We start from the raw sequence: 26,466 nt of genomic DNA on the forward strand, positions 1-26,466 counted from the left end.
AAGCTTCAAGTGCAGATTTTCTGGTCCCACAAGGCTGAGAGAGGGGCTCAAATCATTCCACCAGGAGGGGGAGTTCTAAGGAAGCTAGAAACCGTGTCCTCAGTAGCTCTCCCACCTGTTGGGTCCTGAGGTAAGCGGGCACACCTTTTCCAAAGGTGGAAACTATGTGGACTTTGAACTTCCTTATAGCCCCTTGTTCTCTGCAACAGCATCAAGAGAATGCCATAATACTATGCCACCCTACACAGACTGAACAAAGCATCTGCTATTCTACAACAGTTACTTGGGATACACATTAATATATTCTCCACAGATCCAACTTTAAAGTGTTCTTTCACTCTTATTTTTAACCTTTCACATTCTCTTTAAAAATAAAAACAAAAACAAAACTCACTTATCTATAGAATCCAGACTCTCAGAAATATTCCTCCTGAAAAAGAAAAATTAGCCTGAGACTACCCAAGGTACACTGTGGTAAAGTTCCAATGCAGCATCTATACTGTGTCAGAGCAAACTGCAAGCTGTGGCCCTTCATCAGAGCATCAGAACCCTTCAGGATTCATGAAATCAAAGAATATCAGAGCTAAAAAGATCTTTGAGGATCAATAATCCAGCCTTTCGTTTTAAAGATGGGGATAATAAGATCCAAAGAGAGGAAAATGGAGGCTTGGAGCAAAACTGGACCTAAAAGCTAGGTGTCCAGAATCCCAACTCAAACCTCTTAAGCCACACCATTCCTCTTCATAAGACTGAGTTTATGGAAGTCCAGGAGCTAAAGAAAGGGAGGGAAAGGAAAGTAAATACATGGTTCCAAGCAGAGATCAACTCTGTGAACTCTCCTCCTCCTCTGTTGCTTTGTAGTATGCCTCAGGGACTGTTTCTGTTCTTCCATATGCCTTAATTTTAGGAGCTTTTCTATTTTATTTTGAGTGAGAGAGAGAGAGAGAGAGAGAGAGAGAGAGAGTACAGAGGTGGGACTGAGGGAGAGAATCTCAAGCAGCCTCCATGCCCAGGCAGAGTCTGACACGGTGCTGGATCTCACGACCATGAGATCATGACCTGAGCCAAAATCAAGAGTAGGATGCTTAACCGACTGAGCAACCCAGGTGCCCCTCAAAAGCTTTTCTCTTGAACGTTACATAATTTTTACTATGAAGCAAGATATAAATTCCCACTCACACCTTAACCAGGCCTCCCAATCACGGGTCAGGAAAAGTCAAAAACAACCAACTGCTAAGATAAAATGACTACAAGAACCCTTAAGCAGAAAGATAACAACGCTTGGGGGAAGGGACATGTTTTAAAAAGATGACTCAACTGGATGACCCTAATGAAGGAAACTACATTACTAGACTTCATATTCTAGTGTCTAGTATCTAGGTCTTGGAGAAAATCTCAATTATCTGAATCTTGGTTTAATAGTAAAATAAAAAAATAAAGACTTTCATTCATTCTAAGGCCCTTTCAAGTTCTAAAAGGCTCAACCTCTTTGCAAGAGGCCCCTAATAAAGGAAGACACTAGCCATGATAGTACCCAAAAGGCAAGGTACAAAAGTCGTAAGTTTGGCCACCAGCCTGGCCCTGGCAAATAGGCTTCCTTCCTAGCTACTCTAGCCTTCCCATAACCTGACAGTGAACATCAATGGTACCACTAAAATTAAACATGGGGAAAAGAGTGCATACTGTCTTTAACAGTGTGCCCACTAGAATGTTGGCTGTGACGCCTTTAAGGATCTGGTTTGACCATCTACAGATGGTTTAAATCTGCCACTACTGATTGTTTCCATCCTCTCCAGTGAAATCAAACTGAATATTTATTGTCTACCACTAAATATACTAAACACTTTCTCATTATCTTCATTCTCTATTTTTTCTTTGATTTAGCATTTGGCATGTTAAAAGACCTATTAAAAAATTTAAAAATCTAGTCACAAGTAAATAACTAGACGTTTCAATTAGTAGAAAACCAAAAAAAAAAAAAAAAGAAAAAACCAACTGAGCATAAGCAAGCTTTTTCTATAGCATCTAAGTCTACATAGCCAATGCCACATTCTTTCAGAGACCGCTCCTTCCCAGAGATGTGGCTGATGGTGAAAATGCCGTATAATATAAGCAGAGAAGACCAGAATTTGGTTTTCTGCTAGCTCATCAACAACACATCTTAATATAAAGGCTACAGGGGCACCTGGGTGGCTCAGTCGGTTGGGCGGCCGACTTCGGCCCAGGTCATGATCTCGCGGTCCGTGAGTTCGAGCCCCGCATCGGGCTCTGTGCTGACAGTTCGGAGCCTGGAGCCTGTTTCGGATTCTGTGTCTCCTCTCTCTGACCCTCCCCCGTTCATGCTTTGTCTCTCTCTGTCTCAAAAATAAATAAACGCTAAAAAAAAAAAAAAATATATATATATATATATATATATATATATATATATATATAAAGGCTACAGTATATCAGAGATTAAAGACAACAACTGAACTGAAAGGAAATGAAAGCTCCAATGTAAATTATGAAAAGTAATGAATTTTAAATAAGCAAGTACTTGCCTGCCCAACCCACTAAGCCTGGGATAAAGACGATTTCTATCAACAAGATTACAAACAGTAATTTTCAAACCTCATTATGGATATGGAATTACTTGTTAAAACTGCAGATTCCCAGGCACCATCCTTGAATATTCTCATTAACTGGATCTGTTGTGGAGTCCATAGATTTGCATTTGTATTCTGATACAGAAGGTCCAAAGACTATGCTTCTTAAAAAACCATGATGAAAAAGGACATTGTTAGGTCTCCAGGACACCTAAATGTACATTTTCTGGGTGGTGTAACCTACAGTATGTGTTCCAAAGATGCCAGGTCAATTTTCAACAGTACCAGACTCACTCCCTCCCATACTGAGAATCAATATAGGCTGATTTCAAGCACTTTACTTTTTTTTTTTTTTTAATGTTTTTATTTATTTTTGAGACAGAGAGAGACAGAGCATGAACAGGGGAAGGGCAGAGAGAGAGGGAGACACAGAATCGGAAGCAGGCTCCAGGTTCTGAGCTGTCAGCACAGAGCCTGACGTGGGGCTCAAACTCACGGACTGTGAGATCATGACCTGAGCTGAAGTTGGACGCCCAACCGACTGAGCCACCCAGGCGCCCCCTTTTTTTTTTTTGTAATGTTTTTCAAGCACTTTAAACTAGGTAATCCTCCCTTCCACCTCCTAAAGCAACTTTTTTTTAACAATGCTTTTTTTTTTTAATCTTTTTTTTTTTTTTTTTTTTTTTTTAATTTACATCCAAATTAGTTAGCTTTTAGTGCAACAATGATTTCAGGACTGGATTCCTTAGTGCCCCTTACCCATTTAGCCCATCCCCCCTCCCACATCCCCTCCAGTAACCCTCAGTTTGTTCTCCATATTTATGAGTTTCTTCTGTTTTGTCCCCCTCCCTGTTTTTATATTATTTTTGTTTCCCTTCCCTTATGTTCATCTGTTTTGTCTCTTAAAGTCCTCATATGAGTGAAGTCATATGATATTTGTCTTTCTCTGACTAATTTCACTTAGCATAATACCCTCCAGTTCCATCCACGTAGTTGCAAATGGCAAGATTTCATTCTTTTTGATTGCCGAGTAATACTCCATTGTGTGTGTATATATATGTATATATATCCCACATCTTCTTTATCCATTCATCCGTCGATGGACATTTGGGCTCTTTCCATACTTTGGCTATTGTTGATAGTACGGCTATAAACATGGGGGTGCATGTGTCCCTTCGAAACAGCACACCTGTATCCCGTGGATAAATGCCTAGTAGTGCAATTGCTGGGTCGTAGAGTAGTTCTATTTTTAGTTTTTCGAGGAACCTCCAGACTGTTTTCCAGAGTGGCTGCACCAGCTTGCATTCCCATAAAGCAACTTTTGAAGTCAGTGCTACCTCCACTCCTCATACCAAAGACTCTTCTAAAGGTTACTCAAACACACTGGTTGGGCTCCTTTTCTTGCATGGTCACTCAGTGGTTTCATTCTGGGCTGTGTTTTTATTACGTCTCAGAAAAGTCTTCCATTCCATTCTATGTAAAGTGAGATCCTCTCTAAAAATAAGCATCCCTTCCTTAACTTAGTTCTTGCTTCTCCTGATTTATTTCTCTTCATGGTACTTAACATTACCTGAGATTCATTATATTTTATATTTACTTACACTCTTCCCCTACTAGAACACGAGCTCTATTAGAAAAGGGGCTTTCCTGGGACACGTGGGTCGTTCAGTTTAAGCGTCTGACTTCGGCTCAGGTCATGATCTCACTGTCTGTGGGTTCAAGCCTCACATTGGGCTCTGTGCTGACAGCTCAGAGCCTGGAGACTGCTTCAGATTCTGTGTCTCCCTCTTTCTCTGCTTCTCCCCCAGTTGTGCTCTGTCTCTCTTTCTCTCTCTCAAAAATAAACAAACACTGAAAAATAATTTTTAAAAAGGGGGGGGGGGGGACTTCCCAACACTAACACTGTATTCCTAGCACCCAGAACATATCTGGTACATAGCAGGTGCTTAATAAATGTTTACAAATTAATAAAGCACCATTTCAGAAAACAAAATAAGTTCTCAGTCTTTCATTCCATTCAGTCTGCCTAGCATATGCACTGTCACCAGTGTCATCCTTTAGATGACTACATCATTCAGGAAGCTGAATCTAGGTGCCAACTCAGAGAGGTTCCCTACCACATGATTTTGACTCCCCTATGATAACATGAGATTTTTTTTCCCCCTAACTGAACTGCAATACAGGTTTAAAGGTCCAGCCCACAGATGTTTCCAAATGACTTATACTCCACAGGAATGACTTGGCTTCTACTATGTGAGAAGTTAAATGCAATGCTGGCAAACACCAGTGTGAGAGCTGCAAGTTTCAACAAAAGCAGAACATACTACATTGGCAGCCAAAAATCCCTTCACCCGATTCTGCATTAGGTCAGCCAAACACTTCCTGTCAAGACGCAGCTAACTCTCACCACATACATCTGTCAATTCATTCGCTTAGGGGCAATGACTTATAAAACACGTACTATACTAAGTGCTTCATATACATCACCCTAACCTTTAAAACAATCCAACAAAATAGGTATTATTATCCCCATTTTATAGATTAGGAATTTGAAGCTCCAAGGAGTTAAATAATTTGCAACTAATAAATACATAGCACACTGGGATCTGAATTCAGGTCTACCTGACTTCAAATTCTTGCTCTTTTTTCATTTTAACACTTTCATTCCTAAGGCTCCCCCCATCTCCCATCCCCTGCACTAAGCCTGGCACAACATTTGATAAATGTTTCCTGAATTCATAATAGTTAAATAGGATATGTTAACTCAAACTCAAGAAGCTGCCTAAGATCAAATTCTTCAGTCCAACTTTAGTGTAAAAAAAAAAATAATAAAATAAAATAAAAAATAAAAAAGTTCATTCAACTCCCTTTGAATAATAAGTAATGGAAAACATAGCTTTTCCAGTTTAAAAAAATTTTGAGGTTATTCCAAAATGGAACCTATCAAAACATAATTCATTACTATGGAAATCTGGATATAAAGCAAGTGAAATCACAGAAGCAGTGTTGTTTAGTACATTAGGAGGACATGAAGTAAAATCTGAGTTCAAGTGTCAGCTATAAAAGAGCCACCCAACAGTGGTGCACTAAAATTTGAATGTGATAATGCTTATAAAAATACTTCATAAAGTATAAAGCATTACACAGAGATAATTATTAGTGTAATGTGAACCTTGATAGCAGAATAAAAATCTGATATAAGATGCCACCTATAAGGCCAGCATTATTAAAAGTTCCACTACATGTGGGAGCACTAAACTCCAACTAGTCCTAAACTTTAAGAAAAGAAGGATATGACCTAGAGAGTACTATGCTAAGTAAGTCAGAGAAAGACAAATACCATGTGATTTCACTTATATATGGAATCCAAAAAATAAAACAAACGACAAAAAGTGAAACAGATTCATAAATACAGACAACAAACTAGTGGTTGGTTAACAGAGGGGAGAAGGGTGGGAAAATAGGTGAAGTTATAAAATAAATAAACTTCCTCCAAAATCTATAAAGAACCTATCAAACTCAACACCCAAAAAAACAATAATCCAGTGAAGAAATGGGCAAAAGACATGAATAGACACTTCTCCAAAGACAACATCCAGATGGCCAACCGACACATGAAAAAATGCTCAACATCACTTATCATCAGGGAAATACAAATCAAAACCACCATGAGCTATGCTCTTACACCTGTCAGAATGGCTAACATTAACAACTCAGGCAACAACAGATATTGGCGAGGATGCAGAGAAAGAGGATTTCCTTTGCACTGCTGATGGGAATGCAAACTGGTGCAGCCACTCTGGAAAACAGTATGGAGGTTCCTCAAAAAAATTAAAAATAAAACTACCCTATGACCCAGCAATTACACTACTAGGTCCTATCCAAGGGATTCTGGTGTGCTATTTCAAAGGGGCATATGCACCCCAATGTTTACAGCAGCACTATCAATAATAGCCAAAGTATAGAAAGAGTCCAAATGTCTATTGACAGAAGAATGGATAAAGAAGATGTGGTGTGTGTATACACACACACACACACGCACACACACACACACACACACACACACAATGAAGTAGTATTCGGCAGTCAGAAAGAATGAAATCTTGCCATTTGCAGTTACAAGGATGGAACTAGAGGGTATTATGCTAAGCGAAGTTAGAGAAAGACAAATATCATATGACTTTACTCGTTTGAGGAATTTAAGACAAAACAGATGAACATAAGGGAAGGGAAGCAAAAATAATATAAAAACAGGGGAGGGGGACAAAAACATAAGAGACTCTTAAATATAGAGAACAAACAGAAGGTTACAGGAGGGGTTATAGGAGGGGAGATGCGCTAAATAGGTAAAGGGCACTAAGGAATCTACTCCTGAAATCACTGTTGCACAATATGCTAACTTGGATGGAAATTAAAAAATAAATAATTTTTTTAAAAAAAGGAGGGGCTCCTGGGTGGCGCAGTCGGTTAAGCGTCCGACTTCAGCCAGGTCACGATCTCGCGGTCCGTGAGTTCGAGCCCCGCGTCGGGCTCTGGGCTGATGGCTCAGAGCCTGGAGCCTGTTTCCGATTCTGTGTCTCCCTCTCTCTCTGCCCCTCCCCCGTTCATGCTCTGTCTCTCTCTGTCCCAAAAATAAGTAAACGTTGGGGGAAAAAAAAAAAAAAAAAGGAAAGGATGTGGCTTACCCATTATTAATCTTTTTATGTATTAAGTCCTATTTCTCCAACTGCATTATTAAGTCTCTCAATGGCAGAGAACTGGGATATAAACATCAATATGTTGTTTTGTTTTGAGAAGAACCATGAATGATCCCACCATAAGGTATAGAGGGGAGAGGGAAGGGAAGCCTGGGTTCCTCTATATCCAGATAATTCCTTCCTTTCGTGCTAAGGCACTTACCCATTCGGATAAGTCAGATCTATAAACCAGGGTGATTAAAACAAGAATCCAGATGATTTCTTCGAGCTATAAAAGCTCTGACTCTTAGGGACAGCCAATAAACACTATCAGCATAAACCTATATGGCTTAGTCCTCCATAAGCTAAATAGAAAATAAGCAGAATGCAGAAAAACCTCTCAATAATCTTAAATAAAAGACTACATGACATGAGTCCTGATTAACACAATAAAGTATTTATCAATGACATTGATGAGATTGTAAGAAATGATCAAATCTTTCTTAAACCAGTGTGGTTTGGGTAGGTGAAACAGAGAGTGAGTTAATTAGTTAAGGAGCTACTGGGATTGTATGTGTAGGTAGTTGCATTTTAAGTAATGATCAAAATAAGAAAATCTCACCAGTAAAGCTCACATTCTCTTACTTTCAACCTTTAAACATAAGTGACCACTGCCTTATCAAAATCCAGATTATAAAGATGACGAGATTTAGAATCTTGCAACACATTCTAAATCAGCATAGCCTTTCTTATAGTTTCAACATTTTCCCCCAATCCATCTCTCTATAACAAAATCCTCCAACTACTCAGCACCTACTAGTGATACAACTCCCACCCCATCAAACTTTCCCAAGGAAGGAAGATCACTTAGAAGAATTTGTTTTCGGGACCCCTGGGTGGCTCAGTCACTTAAGCATCCAACTCTTGATTTTGGTTTCAGGTCATAATCTCATGATTTGTGAGATCAAGCCCCTCATCAGGCTCTGTGCCGACAGCACAGGGCCTGCCTGGGATTCTCTCTCTCCCTCTCTCTCTGCCCTTCCACTGCTCATGCTCGCTCTCTCCCTCTCCCTCTTTCTCTCTCAAAAATAAATAAATAAACTTAAAGAAAAAAAGAATGTGTTTTCCTTGTCCACTATGTTTTCTGCATGTTTCTGTATCTGCATACAAACCATGTGCCAAAACCACAATTTCACATCTGCAAGTGATCAATGCTGTTAGAATTTCAAAGAATACAATGCACATAATAGCAATAAGTATTAGTTGATTAACAGATTCAGAATACCAGAGACAAATGCACAAATAAGAATATATGAGGAGCCCCCATTACAACTACAGACTAAAGTCTAAATTCCTCAGATTGTCACTCAAGGCCCAGGCATGTCAGCCATTATCTTTTTCTTTCCCCGGACAGACAGACCTACTCATTATTTCCTGAGGACAAATTCCTTCATGCAATACCTTTGCCTGGACATCTCCCTGCCCGGAATGGCTGCCATCTCTTCCATCTCATCAAATCTGTTCAAGAAACAATTCAATGTCATGTCCTCTTCAGTGGAACTCTTCCATATCCACTACTCATTAATTCTTCCCCTCTTCGGGCACCTGGGTGGCTCAGTCAGTTAAGTGTCTGACTCTTGATTTCGGCTCAGGTCATGATCTCACGGTTTGTGAGTTGGAGCCCTGCATCAGGCTCTGCACTGATAGCATGGAGCCTGCTTGGGATTCTTTATTTCTCTCTCTCTTTCTCTCTCTCTCTCTCTCTCTCTCCCTGCCCCCCTCTGCCCCTTGCTCTCTCTCTCAAAAATAAACATTAAAAAAAAAAATTCTTCCCTTCTTGAACTGCCATCTAGCATATAAGCATGTACTACCAAGATGGAGGTAGTGTTCTCTTATCCAATACACTCATTTTTTTGTGTTTAGACGATATTACTCCAACTATTATGTAAAAGTCCTTAAGGTTAGTATAGATTTGTCTTTCCTTTATACTCCCACCAGTACTATGTTATGAATATAACAGTTATTCAATAAAGACCTGTTTAAGGAAAAAAGCAAGAGGAAAGGAGAGGGGAGTAGCCTCAGGATACACCAAGTTATAGTTAAAACTGAGCTCTTTACCAATGATCTGAATCCTTCAGATATTTGATGGAGTACAGTTTGTATTTCTCAATGGTTTCCAATCACTTAAAATAAATAAAAAACCTTACACAACTTGGTCACTGCCTTCCTGTCCTGCTTCATCTCCTGTCATATTCTTCTGCCACTCTCTCTGATCCTTCTCACTCTGCTCCTCCATACATATTGGCCTCCTTGAGTCCTCACAACAGCCAGCTCATCAAAACCTTAGGATCTGTGGGGGTGCCTGGGTGGCTCAGTCAGTTGAGCACCCAAATTCAGCTCAGGTCATGATCTCACAGCTCGTGAGTTCGAGCCCCACGTCGGGCTCTGTGCTGACAGCTCGGAGCCTGGAGCCTCCTTCAGATTCTGTGTCTCCCTCTCTCTCTGCCCCTAGCCCACTTGCATTCTGTCTCCGTCTCTCTCAAAAATAAATAAACATTTTTAAAAAAAAAATTTTTTAATAAACCTTAGGATCTCTGTACTTGTAGTTTCCTCTGCCTTCCCCCAGATCTTCCCATAGCTATTAATTATCTCCTCACGACTTGTCAAGTTCAGTGTCACTTCCTCACAAATGCTTCCCCTGACAATGCTAGCTAAAGCTATACTCTTCACCTCCTATTACTACCTACTGTATCAAACTTCTATTTTCTCTATCTGAAATCATTCTGTTGATATGCTAATATGTGGTCTCTCTTGACTAGCATGTAAGCTCCACGCAGGCAAGAATTTTGTCAGTGTTGTTGAGCACTGTATCCCAATGCCAAGAATACTACCCAACATACAGAAAATAGTCCATAAATATTACCCCAAAAAAGTGTTTGTTTCCTCTCACCTAATACTATAGTCCTCCACAAGAGCATAAATACTGTTTCCTATTTCATCTCCCACAACACCTAACAGACTAAATATACTGAAATGCACTGAAATCAATGTTCAGTTATAATCTTCTGACACACACTTCTAATTACAACTTTAATAAATTCAACAAATATTAAGTAGCTACTATAAGCCAGGCACTAGGCTAGGCATCATTCTAATTTCTTACGTTTTCAATTTATCATGTGCACGGATATCCTGAAAGTTCCAACAACTCCACTATAAGCTAAAGAAGCCCTGAACCTCCTCCCCTACAATCAGATGACTTAATTTTATTGACCAATGAAATGCAACTAAATGCAGCTACCTGCAGAGCACCATATAAACTTATAGTTATTTCTGTATCACAAACCACACAAAGCACTTCACTGCTCAACTGTATGTCCATCTCTCATCTATTACCATTCTTCAAGAGAGTATTTCTGAAAAAACAACTATAAAAGACAATCTTGAGAAATCTGGAAACATGTGAATATGAACTGATATATTAGGAACATAATTTTTTCAGGTGTGATATAACAATATGGTAGTTATCTAGTAGATTGCCTTTATTCTAGGGGGTTACATGTCTGCAGGTTTTCAAACAGTTAAGAAAAAATGGATACGTATATATAGATATACATATAAACTACATAAGTACAATAAGGCAAAAAGTTCACAATTACTGAATCCAGCTAAAAGGTGTTTTAGTTTTCTTCAGTAAGTTTCAAAATTTTTCATAAGAAGGTAGTAGGGGAAATGTCCCTCTTAAAAAATTAAATACGTACATTTTTCTAAGCTGTAACTACTTGGTTTTCAGCACAGCCTTTAACATATAATTAGGCAAAAATTGATCCAGACAAAACTATAGGATCCACAAATTGAAACAGTAAAGCAGAAGAAATATTGACAACACGGGTAAGGAACAGGTAAAACTAGCCATGGTAAAGACGACTTCCAGTCCAGAATAGGCCAGGTCCCTTCTTAAGCAGACTTGGGCTCAGAAGAAGACACCATATTTTGGAACCCTGCTTCTAGAGGGCAGCTGTTCAGTGCAACACATGCAGACCCAATCTTTCAGCCTCACACTCCCAGGGAGAGAGTCTACAATGGGAAACTAAACTACAGAGCACAGTAACAATATATATTAATAGGGCTTTCTAAATAAGCTCAGGAGTACTATTCTAAAAATATAATTTGTTTTTTTATTGCTATTGTTAAGTAGATGTTAAGAACTATACCAACACCACCAATGTAATAACTGATTCAGGTAAGGATCATCAGTGTATGCTAAAAAAACATCTGGTAGGAGAATAAGATATTCACAATGTCTCAAACTCACCCCACAGATTACTTACAAAGGGGAGTAAGTACCTTTTTAATGAAGAGGTGAAATTTTACCATCAACAATAATGGAGCAGACTAATATCATGTGTCTCTCAATATGATACAAGGAGAACTTCACAGCGTTTACCCTATATCTAAGCATGAGAGAACAATTAGACAAATCCAACTTATAGGACATTACAACTGGCCTAGACTCTTCAAAAGAGAAAGTGTTATTAAAGACACGCACATACACAAAAGAGTAGAGATTTTCTAGGTAAGGGATCTTCAAACTAAAGTTTTACTGGAGTACAGCCATACCCATTCATTTACACACTATCTATGGGTGCTTTCCTCTTAAAGAAATAGTATGGCTCACAAAGCCAAAAAATATTTACTATGTGGTCCTTTACAGAAAAAAATTTGCCAATCCCTGCTCTAGATTAAAAGGGACATGTGGACCAAATGTAACAAGAAATCCTTGAAGTGGATTCTAAAGGGGAGGGGAAGCTATAAAGAACACTTCTGAAACAACTGGGATATCTAAACATGAACTAACATTAAACACTGGTGTATCAATGTTGAACGCAGAATTATATAGGGGTACAGATTATGATGGTTGCAACTTGCTTTCAAAAGTTTCAGAAAAACAAATTAAACAAATGGAAAAAGCAAATATGACTTAAATATTAATCATGAACCTGGGCCAGTAGTTCTCAAACTTTTTGATCTCAGGACTCCTTTGCACTCTTAAAAATTACTGAAAGGGAGGCCTAGGTGGCTCAGTCTGTTGAGCATCTGACTCTTGATCGTGGCTTGAGTCATGATCCCAAGGTTGTGAGACTGAGCCCCGCACTGGGCTCCATGCTCAGCATGGGATTCTCTCTCTCCCTCTGCCCCTCTCCCTTGCTCTCTTGTGCTCTCTCCAAAATAAAAATAAAAATAAAAAAATTACTGAAGACCCCCAAAGGGCTTTTGTGTGTATGAGTTATATCTATCTGTATTTGCCATATAAGAAAACAGAGAAAATTTTAAAATGTATTAATTTTCAAATTATATAAACTCATTATAGGTTACCCTAAGTAACATATTTTTATGGAAAGTAATTCTCCAAAACCAAAAACTTTAATGAGAAGAGTGGCATTGGTTTTTGCACTTTGACAAATCTCTTTAACATCTGTTGTTGCAGTACCATACCTGCTTCTGCGTCCATGCATTATAACATTGTATTTTGTTTGAAGTATGAGAAGAAAATACAACTTTACACAATATGCACTTGAAAAAGGAGTGTCTTAATAGCCTTTTAAGAGGATTAGAGATATTCTTATATGATACCATATAAGATACCATGACACCATAACTTGACAAGTAGTAGTTTCTCACAGGTCAGTTGTAAGGTGGAATCTGAAGCCACATCAATTTTTCATACTCTGTTATATTAAAATCCATTGGTCTATTTTGCACTGTGAATAGATCTTTACCCAAGTGTGATTTTATAAAATCATGCCTTGATAATTTGGCAAATACTAGTTCACTAAGTTAACAGGCAGATCTTCTTAAATACTGACACATTCCATTATATAATCTCAAAAATTCACTATCGTTACTATTGCCACCAAACTCCAAACTCGTCAAAAAAGACTTGAGTATTGGGAAGTTGACAAGCTCATAGTGAAAGATGTAAGTAACACAAAATTCTAACTTTTGCTTTAAAGTCTGAGTTTTATCACTGGCAATAGATATTGTCAGTTGTTTTCCCTGAAGTGACAAACTTAATTTCATTCGTTTCCAAAAAATGTCTCCCAAATACCCAAAACTGAGTAACCAGTGTGTCACTCATTCTTTCAAGTAAAAATGATGTCATGAAAGAAGAGGTTAGTTTAGTTGCAACTCAAACAATAAGCCAGTGTTTATCCTCAAATAAACGCTATATCCTGATACGCAGAAATATTTCATAGAACTCCCCATTTCATCAAATGGAACACTAAAAAGATGTGTATTCAAGAATCAAAATTTAATCAAATTAGTAACTTTTACTGCTTCAAGGACTTTTTTTTTTTAGATTTTATTTTTCACTAATCTCTGCACCCAACATGGAGCTCAAACTTACAATTCTGAGATCAAGAGTCGCATTTCTACTGACTGAACCAGCCAGGTGCCCCGAGGACATTCTCAAATGAAACTAGAAATTTTGTTTTACTGCAAGTGTGCTGCAAACAATTATTACTAATACAGTTTGATACCACTACCTTGATTTGTGCTAAGACACCAACAGCACCATTGACTGCTTTTGCATCATCAATACAAACATCACCACAGTGAAATAGGCAAATGATAACTTAGAATTATTATTATGAAAATAGTTCTAACCTTGCAGATTCCCTTAAAAGGTCTTGGGGGCCCCCAGGAATATATAAATAACCCTTTGAGAACCACCGATGTAGTGAAAGGTATATGAGTGTTCATAATACTATTCACACAATCGTTTAGGTTTACAAATTTTCAAAAACAATAATTGAAGAGGAAAAGAAAGAAACCATAAAGAATTCTTTTTTTTTTTTAACGTTTATTTATTTTTGAGACAGAGAGAGACAGAGCATGAATGGGGGAGGGGCAGAGAGAGAGGGAGACAGAATCCAAAGCAGGCTCCAGGCTCTGAGCCATCAGCCCAGAGCCCGACGTGGGGCTCGAACTCACGGACCGTGAGATCGTGACCTGAGCTGAAGTCGGACACTTAACCAACTGAGCCACCCAGGCGCCCCAATTCTCAACTCTTTTAAAGAGCGAGAGAAAACTCCTTCCCCAATATTAATAAATAGGTGGCACAGCAATGTCCTTTTGAAAAACAAAGAACAGTATGGAAATCAGCTGTCCAATGAAGGCCCAATACAAAAACTCAACTCCCTTGGGTTTATCTCAACAAGAATCCATGTAACAAGGAACTATCAACAACAAAACACAGATCCATAGGCCCTTGTTTTCGGCTAAATATATTTTGGAAGTCATAATTTTTTTTTAATTTGGAAAGATAATAGGGACTAGGACAATACCCAGTAGGCAAACACATCAATTATTTCCACAATTTAAAGACAGAAATAATCATGGGGTGCCTGGCTGGCTCAGTTAGTACACCATGTGACTCTTGATCTCAGGGTTGTGAGTTTAAGCCCCACACTGGGCATTACGGGTAGAGTTTACTTTAAAAAAAAAACATATATTGGGGCACCTGGGTGGCTCAGTCGGTTAAGCATCCAACTCTTGGTTTCGGCTAAGGTCATGATCTCACAGTTCATGAATTCAAGCCCCACTGTGTTGACAGCACAGAGCCTGCTTGGGATTCTCTCTCCTCTCTGCCCCTTCCCCATCCTCAAAATACATAAACATACACCCCCCCCCGCCAACACACACACATTATAAATAGCCTCACTTTAGGGGCGCCTGGGTGGCTCAGTTAAGTGTCCAACTTCAGCTCAGGTCATGGTCTCGTGGTTTGTGGGTTCGAGTCCCACATCGGGCTCTGTGCGGACAGCTCGGAGCCTGGAGCCTGCTTCAGATTCTGTGTCTCCCCCTCTCTCTGCCACCATCCCCATGCTCATGCTCTGTCTCTCTCCATCTCTCAATAATAAATAAACGTTGCAAAAAAATTAAGCCTTTAAAAAAAAGTCTCACTTAAATTCAGGTCAGATTTTGCTATGAAGTGAATCAGGTTTTTCTTTTTTTTAAGTTTATTAGAGAGGGAGAGGGAGAGGGAGAGGGAGAGGGAAAGAGAGAGAGAAAGACAGCACACATGCGCAAGAGAATCGGGGGAGGGGCAGAGGGAGGGAGGGAGGGAAAGAGAGAGAGAGAGAGAGAGAGAGAGAATCCCAAGCAGGCTCCACTCAGTCAGCATGCAGAGCTGGGTGTGGGGCTCAAACTCACAAACCTGTGAGATCATGACCTGAGCCCAAATAGATGCTTAAGCAACTGAGCCACATAAGCACCCCTTTGTTTTTCATTTTTAAGTGTTTTCTAGGTTTTGATATTGCACATAAATAACTGCAGACTCCTTGGGAATACACTATCCTCCTATTCAAATAGTTCCATTAGTCCACACAGTACCTATTTATGGGGCAAGGTTAGAGACTTTTGAGATTTTTTAAGAGAATCCAATGAAGTTGCATATTCTACTGAAGAAATTAGAAAAACCACATTAACAGAGAAGTGGTTAAGAATAGGCACAGTGCCAGTATAAATCAGGAGTCAGTGACCAGGGAGACCATGGGCTGAGTCAGTGCAATATCACTGGTGTTATAATAAATCACAGGTAGCCAACTGGAAAACTTAGAGCCACATATAACTTTCTAAGGCTGAAAATTGGTCCCTGAAGGAAAGAGAAATGATTAAAAATTAAAACTATCCATCAATTTATACCTAAAATATGTAACAGATATGTCAATTCCACTTGGAGGCAAATTATTGCAACCCTTCATTGAAACACTGGCAAATTCCTGATACTACTTCTTAACCAGACTCTAAGTAACCCATGGCAAAATGGTATACTGGAAATAGTGAACTGAGAGTACAGGACACCTCAGTTCTCACCTCAATTCTGCCACTAACCACACAGCCTAAGTAAGGAACACAGCAGACACTAAGCAAATGCAATGTTAAATCAATGACCTTAAATTTTGTATGCCTCTAATTAATCACTTGTAATAGCGAACACTTGATTAAAACATCCTTAAAGGTCTCTTTTAGATATAAATTCTTTTTTATTTTTTTTTAACGTTTTTATTTTATTTTTGAGAGAGAGAGAGACAGAGCATGCGTGTGCTGTCAGCACAGAGCCCGACATGGGGCTCGAACTGATGAGCTGCAAGATCATAACCTGAGTGAAAGTCAGACGCTTAACCGACTGACCACCCAGGCGCCCGTATAGCTATAAATTCTTTAATAAAAATCCAGGTTTATTCATATGACTGGAGCTGGTCAGAATTTATTATGACTAGTTTTAAAGAAAGCCAGGGGGGCGCCTGGGTGGCGCAGTCGGTTAAGCGTCCAACTTCAGCCAGGTCACGATCTCACGGTCCGGGAGTTCGAGCCCCGCGTCAGGCTCTGGGCTGATGGCTCAGAGCCTGGAGCCTGTTTCCGATTCTGTGTCTCCCTCTCTCTCTGCCCCTCCCCCGTTCATGCTCTGTCTCTCTCTGTCCCAAAAATAAATAAACATTGAAAAAAAAAAATTTAAAGAAAGCCAGGGTTGGAGAGAAAAAAATAAAAAGTTTTCTAGCAAAAGTAGCAGCATGCACAAGAGTTCTATTGGTAACAACAAATGAGATGGGGTATAATCTGACCTATAATATATGTGTCTCCAAGGACCTTATCAACTCGAACAACGTTAGTGGAGACCTTAAATACTACCTAGTTCAAATCATTCACTTTTATAGGGGAGAAAACGGAGACCCTGAAGTTACATTATATACCCAAGGTCATACTATCTAGCTGTGGCAATGCTAGGACTAAAACTCAAATTTCTCTAGTCCCCAGTCAAATGCTCACTTTCTTGTAACCCAAGACCTCTAGAACAGTGCTACCTGTAGTATGGCAGTTCCTTCAATCAACATATGCTCTTTCAGGACCTCTAGTTCTACTGTATCATATTGATGTATGAGGTAGGCAGTGAATTATAGGCAAATAGATCCAAAAACTCAGAGAATCATGTAACTCTTATAATTAAAATATAAAGAGACAAATAACCAATTTTTAAAATGGCAAAGGATTTATATAGGCATTTCTCCAAAGAAACATACACCAATGGCCAATAAGCACATGAAAAGATGCTCCATCATCATTAGTCATTAGGGAAATGCAAATCAAAACCACAATGCGATACCACTTAACACCCACCAGGTATGGCTATAAACAAAAAGGACAGTAACAAGTGTTATGAGGATATGGAGAAACTGGAACCCACATACACTGCTGGTAGGTGCAGATGTTCTGAAAAAAAATCTGGTAGTTACTCAAAAAGTTAAACATTACATTATCATAGGACCTAGCAATTCCATTCTAGGAATACACCTAAAAGAAATGAGAACTTGTGCCTACACATGAACTTTTATGGCAATCTTTATTCGCAACAGCCCAAAAGTGGAAACAACCCAAGCGTCTTTCAACCAATGAATAAACAAAATGTGGTATATCCATACAGTGGGGTATAATTCAGCCCTAAAAATGAAGGACTGATAACAATGCTACAACACAGATGAACCTTGCAAATACTACGGTAAGTCAAAGAAGCCAGACACAAGAGTCTACATATTGTATGATTCCATTTATATAAAATGTCTAGGAAAGGCAAATCCACTGAGAGACAGAAAATGGATTATGACTGCCAGGAACTGGAGATAGGGGAGAATGGAGAGTGACTGCTAATGCTATGGGGTTTCCTTATGGGGTGATGAAAACGTTCTGAAATTAAATAATGATGATAGTTGTGAATTTTATGGTATGTAAATTATATATATATATATATATTTTTTTTTTTTAACATTTATTCACCTTTGAGAGACAGAGAGACATAGCACAAGTGGGGGAGGGGCAGAGAGAGAGACACACACAGAACCCAAAGCAAGCTCCAGGCTCTGAGCTGTCAGCACGGAGCTTGATGCAGGGCTCGAACCCACGAACCGTGAGATCATGACCTGAGCCGAAGTCGGACACTTAAATGACTGAGCCACCCAGGCACCCCTTTGTTTATTTTAAAACACACGCAGAGACACCAAAGTGAACTTCTCACTCAAGTCCTTTTGGGGTTGGAAAAAGAGAAATACCAACACAAGGTTGATGCATCGAACTCTCAATTTATTACATGGTGAGCCAGGCATGTGCTATAAAATAGGAATACAGAGATCAAAATACTCTGTTCTTATGATAGTCACAGTTCATTATAAGTAGACAAAAGTGTAACAATGTGCTAAGTGCAACAAGTGCTACAGAAGATGTACAATAACAGAAGTACAGAAGAGACTTGATGTATGAGTTAGGAAAGGTTTCATGGAAGACATCTAAACAAGATTTTAAGAAGGAATGGAATATGGGGCACCTGGGTGGCTCAGTCAGTTAAGCGTCCGACTCTTGGCTTCAGCTCCAGTCATGATCTCACGGTTCATGAGTTCAAGCCCCACACTGGGCTCTGAGCTAACAATGCAGAGACTGCTTGGGATTCTCTCTCTCTCCTTCTCTGTCTGCCCCTCCCCTGCTTGTGCACTGTCTCAAAATAAATAACCTAAAAAAAAAAAAATCTTTAAGAAGGAATACAACTTCAGCCAGATAATGGGAGCAAAAATATTATGTATAAGTCCATGCTAAGTGTCATAATGGCATTTAGAAGTGAGACAAATCATTTCTGTGGAGTGACTTATAAGAGCTCCATGGTAAAATTTAAGCTCATCTTTGAGAATGAGTAGAACATGATTATGCATAAAAAAGAAAGGCCTGGACCTTGAGATAAACTGAGGAAATAATGAATCACCGGCAAAATACAACTGGAAATGCACATATTTAGCTCAGCACAGCAAGAGTAACACAAACAGACTGCTGAAATAGCACTGACTAGTTGCTGGTATGATTTGGGTAGTATTTCAATTTGTTTCTTCAAAAGAAATATTGCCTCGTGCTCGCTTCGGCAGCACATATACTAAAATTGGAACGATACAGAGAAGATTAGCATGGCCCCTGCGCAAGGATGACACGCAAATTCGTGAAGCGTTCCATATTTAAAAAAAAAAAAAACAAAAAACAAAAGAAATATTGCCTCAAGTATTCCAGTTGTTCCAGTTCTTTATTGCACATGTAACATCTACATGCCAGCTACCTATCTACTCTCATTTTATCTTTTTTAAAAAATGTTTGCTTATTTTGAGACAGAGAGAGAGAGAGCAAGCATGAGAGCAGGGGAAGGGCAGAGAAAGAGAGGGAGAGAGAGAATCTCAAGCAGGCTCTACAATTAGTGCAGAGCCCGATGTGGGACTTGAGCTCACAAACCATGAGGTCATGACCTGAGCCAAAACCAAGAGTTGACCACTCAACCGAGCCACCCAGGCATCCCTCTACTTTCACTCCATCTTTACAACAAGGCTGAACTAAGTACTAATATCCCAATTTTAAGGAGGAACCCCATCAACTTCAGGAAGGTTAGTAAACATTTCACAGCACTATATCATGTGTTCTGTTCAGGGTTATCAATTTATTCTCTCAAACCTTAAAACAATCCTAAGAACTAGGTTTTATAGATGAGAAAATTGAGATTCGGGAAAGGTAAGCAATTTGACCAGGTCACATTGGGAATAAAAGGCAGAACTGGGAATTAAATCAAGGTCTGCATGATTCTAAAACTCCCTTGATATATTATTGCCTCATCTACCCTTAATCATTATTCACTCTAATGCAATATGCTTCAATTTTTATAGTCTGCATTTCCAGTGACTAGTAGTAGTCTCTTGCATGGACAGGTACAATATACATTTGCTGAAGACACTGTTCCTATGTTTTAGAGCTAAGGGAAAGCTAACAGCCGTTAGCTGGGGAAATCCTAGCCAAGAGAAACCCCAACACAAGGGCACTTCTCAAAATAGAAACGCTTTTTAGGTTTTTTCAAGGAGTAGGGAAGAGCCTCCAATGCTACAGCAAACTAGCCTGAAAAGAGATGCACAGAAATCTTTTCATCAAAGAGATGGAACGGCAAGTCTTACCAAGATCTGGTTACAGCAATGCAGAGAGCATGCAGTACATACTGCAGCAAAATCAAGTGCTGACAGCTGAGATGTATCAAGCCGCATAAAACCGGTTTAAAAAAAAAAAAAAGCTAGAAGCATTTTAAATCCTAAAAATTCCTCTAAACAACTGCAGAAAACTGACACACGACACAAGATTGGGATTCAGTTGAAGCAGGTCAAAAGTTAAATCCATAAAACTCACATGACAGCATCAGCTCATACTAGTAGTTCACGTCTCCCATTCGTTTTACCTTTTCTTCCACATAGAAAAGGTACACTGTTTTTTCTCAGTTCCCAGCCAATCTGATACCCTTCAAATGTTGTTTCTCAGCGTGCTAGATGGCTACGCCAGGACATAGGAATGACGCAGCAAAATCCCCCTCTAAGAGCGGAAGTGAATCAAGGACTGGAACAAGAAATGAGTAGCTAGGAATGATCTTCCTTCCCATTCCAAACACCACAGACTTGTCCTACTTATACAAGAGAGGTGACTATTACACGACACTCATCCCAAGCCATTTGTTTTCTCTTTCAGACCAGGGTTAAATAACCTTTTAAATTTTATTCCATTTAATTCTGATCTGGTGTCCTTAAGACAACTTGCTTCATGGAATTCTCGTTTGTAAAATAGGTCTAAATGTGCTAGACCCTAGGGGTGCCTGGGTGGCTCAGGGGGTTGAGCATCTGACTCGATTTTCAGCTCAGGTCATGATCTCACCGTTCGTGAGAGCAAGCCCCACATCTGGCTCTGCACTGACAACATGGAGCCTGCTTGGGATTCTCTCTCTCCCTTTCTCTCTGCCCCTTCCCTACTCACACAAACATGTGCTCACGCTCTCAAAATAAATAAATACATTTAAAATAAATAAATAGGCTAGACTCTAGACCCTACCTCTCACATAGGAATGTCATTTGAGGGGTGCCTGGGTGTTGCAGTTGGTTAAGCATCTGACTCTTGATCTCAGCTTATGTCATAATCTAATAGTCCGTGGGTTTGAGCCCCACATCAGGCTCTGCACTGATGGCATGCAGCCTGCTTAAGATTCTGTCTCTCCCTCTCTGCCCCTCCCCCGCTTGTGCACAGGTGCGCTAGCTCTCTCTCAAAATCAACTTTAAAAAAAAAAAAAAGGAATGTTATTTGAAGGAAATGATATTTAAGGTACTTGGAAAAGTTAAAAGCTTAACAGCCAACACTTACTACATGTTTACTTCCTGTCATTCTAAGCCCTTTGCATCAACTCATTTATTTCTCACAACACTAGGAGGCAGATATTACTAACTCTATTTTTCAAATGAGTAAATTGAGGCACAAAGACGAAGAGTTCCTTTCCCAAGTTTACACAAAAATCATGTGGTAGGGCTGGAATTCAAACCCAAGCCAGATAGTCAGTAAATGTGAGTGAATATTACTAAAATAATATAATTGTAACATGTAATGAAAATTATGTTAAGATATTATAACACATGGCCTAAGGAAGCAAACACAATAACCTAGTCAAACATTGAATATATGAATTGTACTTTGTTCCCACCACTATATACCTTCATGTGTATGCACTCTTGATGTTAACATGTAACAGATACATGTATGTGGAACAGAGACTCTGGAGTCACACAAACCTAGTCATACAATATGTCACTTAATAGCCGTATGGACAAGCTGTTTAACTCTGCTTCAGTGTCCTCATGTGTAAAATGGGGATAGTAACTACCATACAGAATTATTTAAGGACTCAATGCGTTAGAAAATCATCTGAGAATAGTGGCTGGCATAGAGTAAGTGCTAACCAAATGTCATTAGCTACTATTAATATTATTTCACTCTGCCATTTTACCTGTTTTCCATGTGATTTCACATTTTAGGATCTCCATAGTTCAGTCATGTTCTCTAGTAAATTTTTTTTTAATTTATTTTTGAAAGAGAGAAAGCACGTGAGCAGAGGAGGGGCAGAGACAGGGAGAGAGAGAATCTCAAGCAGACTCCATGCTGACATGGGGCTCAAACTCACAAACCATGAGATCATGACCTGAGCCGAAATCAAGAGTCAGACACATAACCGACTGAGCCAGGCACCGCTCTAGTAAGTTTATAATCCATTTAACACTGCTGCTGATGTGAGCATCTATTCTACCATTTTGAAGTTATAGCTCCACTGTATTTCTTATGTGTCAAGCGACATACTGTAAACTCTTATCTCTTAATACAAATTGTCACAAACGTATCAGTACAAATTATCACATTTCTAATTGGTAAATTGACTTTGAGAGTCATTGTGAATGGATTTTTATCAAAACATCTCAAATTAAAATGGTAGTTATCTTTTCAGAAATGATTTACTTCATCTTCTCATTTGACAAATATGAAGCCCAAAGAGTAAAGTGAGTTGCTCAAGTCTATATATAGCTAAATGATGACAAAAACTGAACCAGAACCTCCAGACTCTGTCCAAAGCTCTTTATCATCTCTCTAGGCTGAATAATTCCATTTCCTGTACAGGAAGGTGATAAACATCTAAGAACAGAGAATGACTCAAATCTCTAAGGATAAAAAAAATTTCGGGATACAAGCCTTCAATGGTCATTTAACATAGCAAAACAACAACAAAAAGTAGCATTACTCAATACTGTTTCCTTCTCAAAAAAATCATGTCATCTCAAAAATTTGCTCTACTAAATTTCTATTAGCCTAACCCACATTTGCTCATGCCACTACTTCTCAGCTATCTCTACAACTTTCTGAAACTGTCTTGGCAAATTCAGGTCAAAATCCTAACTCCAAACTCCAGGGAACTGTAACAGTACAGTGTTATTATAGCAAATACCCCTAAAAATACATGGGGCTTAGAAATTCTATTATACTGAGATTTCAGTGTAATTATTTTTGCTGCGATAGAATCTGTTTTTTCCCCCAGAAATAGCCTTCCATGAAAATACTAAAATAAAAGAGAAGGCATAAAAATTTTCTCATTAAGGCCACTACTTGATATTCATTAAACTTTCCCAAGTTTTCTGGAGCATTTCAAATCTCACATGAGTTTACCAAAGAACTTAATTCATATCATTCTTTCCCAAAGTCTGCTCTATAAAAAGACATGTCTGGGGCACATGGGTGGCTCAGCTGGTTGAGCGTCCAACTCTTGATTTCATCTCAGGTCATGATCCCAGGGTTTGTGAGATCAAGCCCCGCACTGGGCTCTGCTCTGACAGTGGGAAGCCTGCTTAGGATTCTTGCTCTCCCACTCTTTCTGCCCCTCCCCTGCTCACACTCGCTCTCCTTTCAAAATAAACATTTAAAAATTAAATAAAAAAGACATGTATGCTTTTATATACTATAGTATACAACCAGAGTCAAGAGCAGAAGTGGGCAATCCATTTTACAAACAAGCCATAGCAGGATTAGGGAGAGAGGATGAGAGAGAACAGGAAGACTAGCAAGTCAAATAAATTATTTACTTAAAAGTCCACAGGGTACAGAGCACTATGAGATGCACAGTGCCAACCAGCTCCACCCCTTCTCTGCTAGTCAGTACAGGTCCCAAGATGAACACCAGAGTCAAACAACCAGCCGAGTTCCACGTAAAATGGCCTTACCAGGCTAGATGGGGCCAAACACAAATATTTTTAACTCCTAGTCAAAGAACAGAGGTCCAAGGAAGATGATGATCAATAGCTCCAATACTGAAGAGAGATTAAGGAAGACAAAGGCTATGAAAATGACGGAATATATGGACACTGGGTGTTTTGAAAGGGCACTTAGGGTAAAGTATTGGGAGCAGAAACAAGACAGGAAAGATATTAAAAAACCAGTGTAAATGAAAAGGCAGTATACAGAATACTCTTTTTTTAGATGTTTGAGAGTAAAAGAGAAAAAAATATGGCAATAACTCTAAAAGAAAGGCAGAGGGTTTTCTTTATTTAAGACAGAAAAGAGTTCAGTGTATTCCAATTCTCAAAGGAAGGACTCAATAAAGAGAGTTAAGGATGAGACAGTAATTGACAAAACTGAGGTACTAGACAAAGTACGTACTAGGAAATGGGATGGGGAAGAAAAGAGATCCATGTGCATCCTGAAAGTCACCAAACACAATTAAAACAGAGGAGAGCAGATGGCAGGAACTTGGAAAAATCAGAAGCCATGCAAAAATGGCAAAACAATGATCTAGAAGTGACAGTGAAGGACTAGAAATACATTAATTGTTCCCACTGTCCAAGGAGTGGCAAAGTATTCAGCCAACAAAACTACAAATAATAGCATTCATCAGAGGAAAAAAACTTGTTTTCAGTTATGGGTTAGGAGATGGAGGAAATGTTGAGAGAAAAAATTAAGAACCTAGGACTTTGCTCACATTTGTGCACAGGTTCTACTAGCCCCAATACAAGCAGCTGGTAAAGGAACATCAGGAATGAGGTGGAGAGAGGGGGGGGCTGAGCTCTCTTTATAATACTGAAGAGAGAGAACTTTGAAGAAATTATCACCAGCACACATGAAGAAAAGCTAAAAACTTTTATGGGTGTGGATGATAGGGAGAATGAAGAGAGGAACATCCCCCAAATAGTGCTATGTATCAATGACAGCTAGTGTCCAGCACTAACTACATCAAGGGGAATGACCTTCAATCCCACTTTCCCAGAAGCTGGACCCCGAAACTTCCTTAGATTTCATTTGCCAGGCCAGCAATTTGCAGAACTGTCAATAATTGTTTTATTTTCTGAATTGGACATTTTTATAAAGGGTGTATTGAAAGCTGTACAAAAGGCTTTGAGAGACATTATCCAAAAGATAAGTGAATGTCCTTGACTAGAACTATGGCTAGATCATATTTGGTCTTTTACACCACCCCCACTCCCACCCCTGCACATGCAGACAGGGTGGAAAAGGCCAGATAACACCAGTTAATATTTGGGTAGCACTTCACTGATTTGAATTACTGTCTAATCTGGGTAATCTCTCTTACCCTCCTCTCCTTATTCCTATTCTTATGACCCCTAATCCAAGAACAGAGAAGGAGAAAGAACATAGATTCCGTGTCACAGAGATCTTGAATCCTAACTCTACTTCTCCCCCAGGGACATTTCTCAAACCCTCTCTGAGCTTCAGTTTCCTCATCTATAAAGTAGGAGTAACAATACCTATTTCATGCAGTAGTTTTAAACATTAAATAGTAGACATCAGATCCTGATATATAGTAGATGTTAATGAAATGATAATATTAATCTGTTAATATATAGAGGACAAATTCTGCTAAATGAAAACATTCTCAAGTAACAAAAATTCCAAAAATCCCTCTGCACCTGATAATCTAACTAACAATGATATTTATTAGGGTACAATTTCCATAACTAAGAACTTATACAATGTTTAGTGGTTTGAAATATACTATATATATTTCCTCCAAATGAGTGTTTCCAAAATAAAGGAAACCTTTTAAATTCCAGTTTAATCCCAAGGGAATTTTAGAGAATCTCAATATGTCTCAAATAAATGATGTCAAAAAAGCATGTGGATATAGAGTAACACAGCAGAGAATCTGAGGCAAAAAGGCTAACCCCTTAGGTCCTCCCCAACTTTAGTTAACTAATATCACAAATGCCACCAGCTCTACCAATCTCATAACCTTAGAGCTTACTTTCTTTCTCCATAACATCATTAACTCCTAACTCTCCCTTCTTCAAAACTTCTAATATACTTTTTTTTTAACTCCTAAATTCAGGTCTTGATAGATAGAAAACCACACCTGAATTTCTACAAAAATCCTTAACTGGCTTCCTTTCCAATAATTTATATAACACCTCCTGATTAATCAGTCTACAGTTCCTAATTTATCAGTGCCTTACCTTCAGTGGTTCCTAAGTGGTAGCAAGAACAAGTCCAAATTCCTCAGTATAATGTTCAAGACTGTTCATAATCTGAGCATTACCACACTAATCTTATCTCCTCCTAGTCCATAATCTAAACTCTATTCTTGGAGCAGGCAAGTATTCTTTTTTTTTCCATAGTCCACAAAAAGTGGTTTATTGTTTTTAGAATGAAAGAAGATGCTTTCAGAACTTTCAGTAGTGAATAAAAACTGTTGGAACTTGAAAACTTTTCTGAAACATTATTTTTTCAGCTGAAGTAAACACTTCAACAGAAAACTTCCAATTTGCAACTGT

The 26,466-nt window shown here is 38.9% G+C and overlaps 1 protein-coding gene and 1 non-coding gene across 10 annotated transcripts in view; one reads left to right on the forward strand and one right to left on the reverse strand.

Moving 5' to 3' along the window:
* LUZP1 (leucine zipper protein 1) overlaps positions 1-26,466 on the reverse strand; it is a 107,739-nt gene that overhangs the window by 57,268 nt on the left and 24,005 nt on the right. Inside the window, exon 1 of one of the 9 annotated variants that reach the window (XM_045476077.1) lies at positions 20,565-20,880. The exons of 7 other annotated variants lie outside the window; for them this stretch is intronic. The gene's annotated coding sequence lies outside the window, so the exon portion shown is untranslated. Of the gene's footprint in view, positions 1-20,515; positions 20,881-26,466 lie in introns of those variants that run through there. One more of the 9 variants, XM_045476081.1, reaches the window with a different exon arrangement.
* On the forward strand, positions 19,212-19,318 carry LOC123600102. Its single transcript, XR_006713480.1, has one exon. It is a non-coding gene; the product is annotated as a U6 spliceosomal RNA (small nuclear RNA).

The sequence above is a fragment of the Leopardus geoffroyi genome, chromosome C1 (genome assembly GCF_018350155.1).
Source record: "Leopardus geoffroyi isolate Oge1 chromosome C1, O.geoffroyi_Oge1_pat1.0, whole genome shotgun sequence".
Lineage (NCBI taxonomy): Eukaryota > Metazoa > Chordata > Mammalia > Carnivora > Felidae > Leopardus > Leopardus geoffroyi.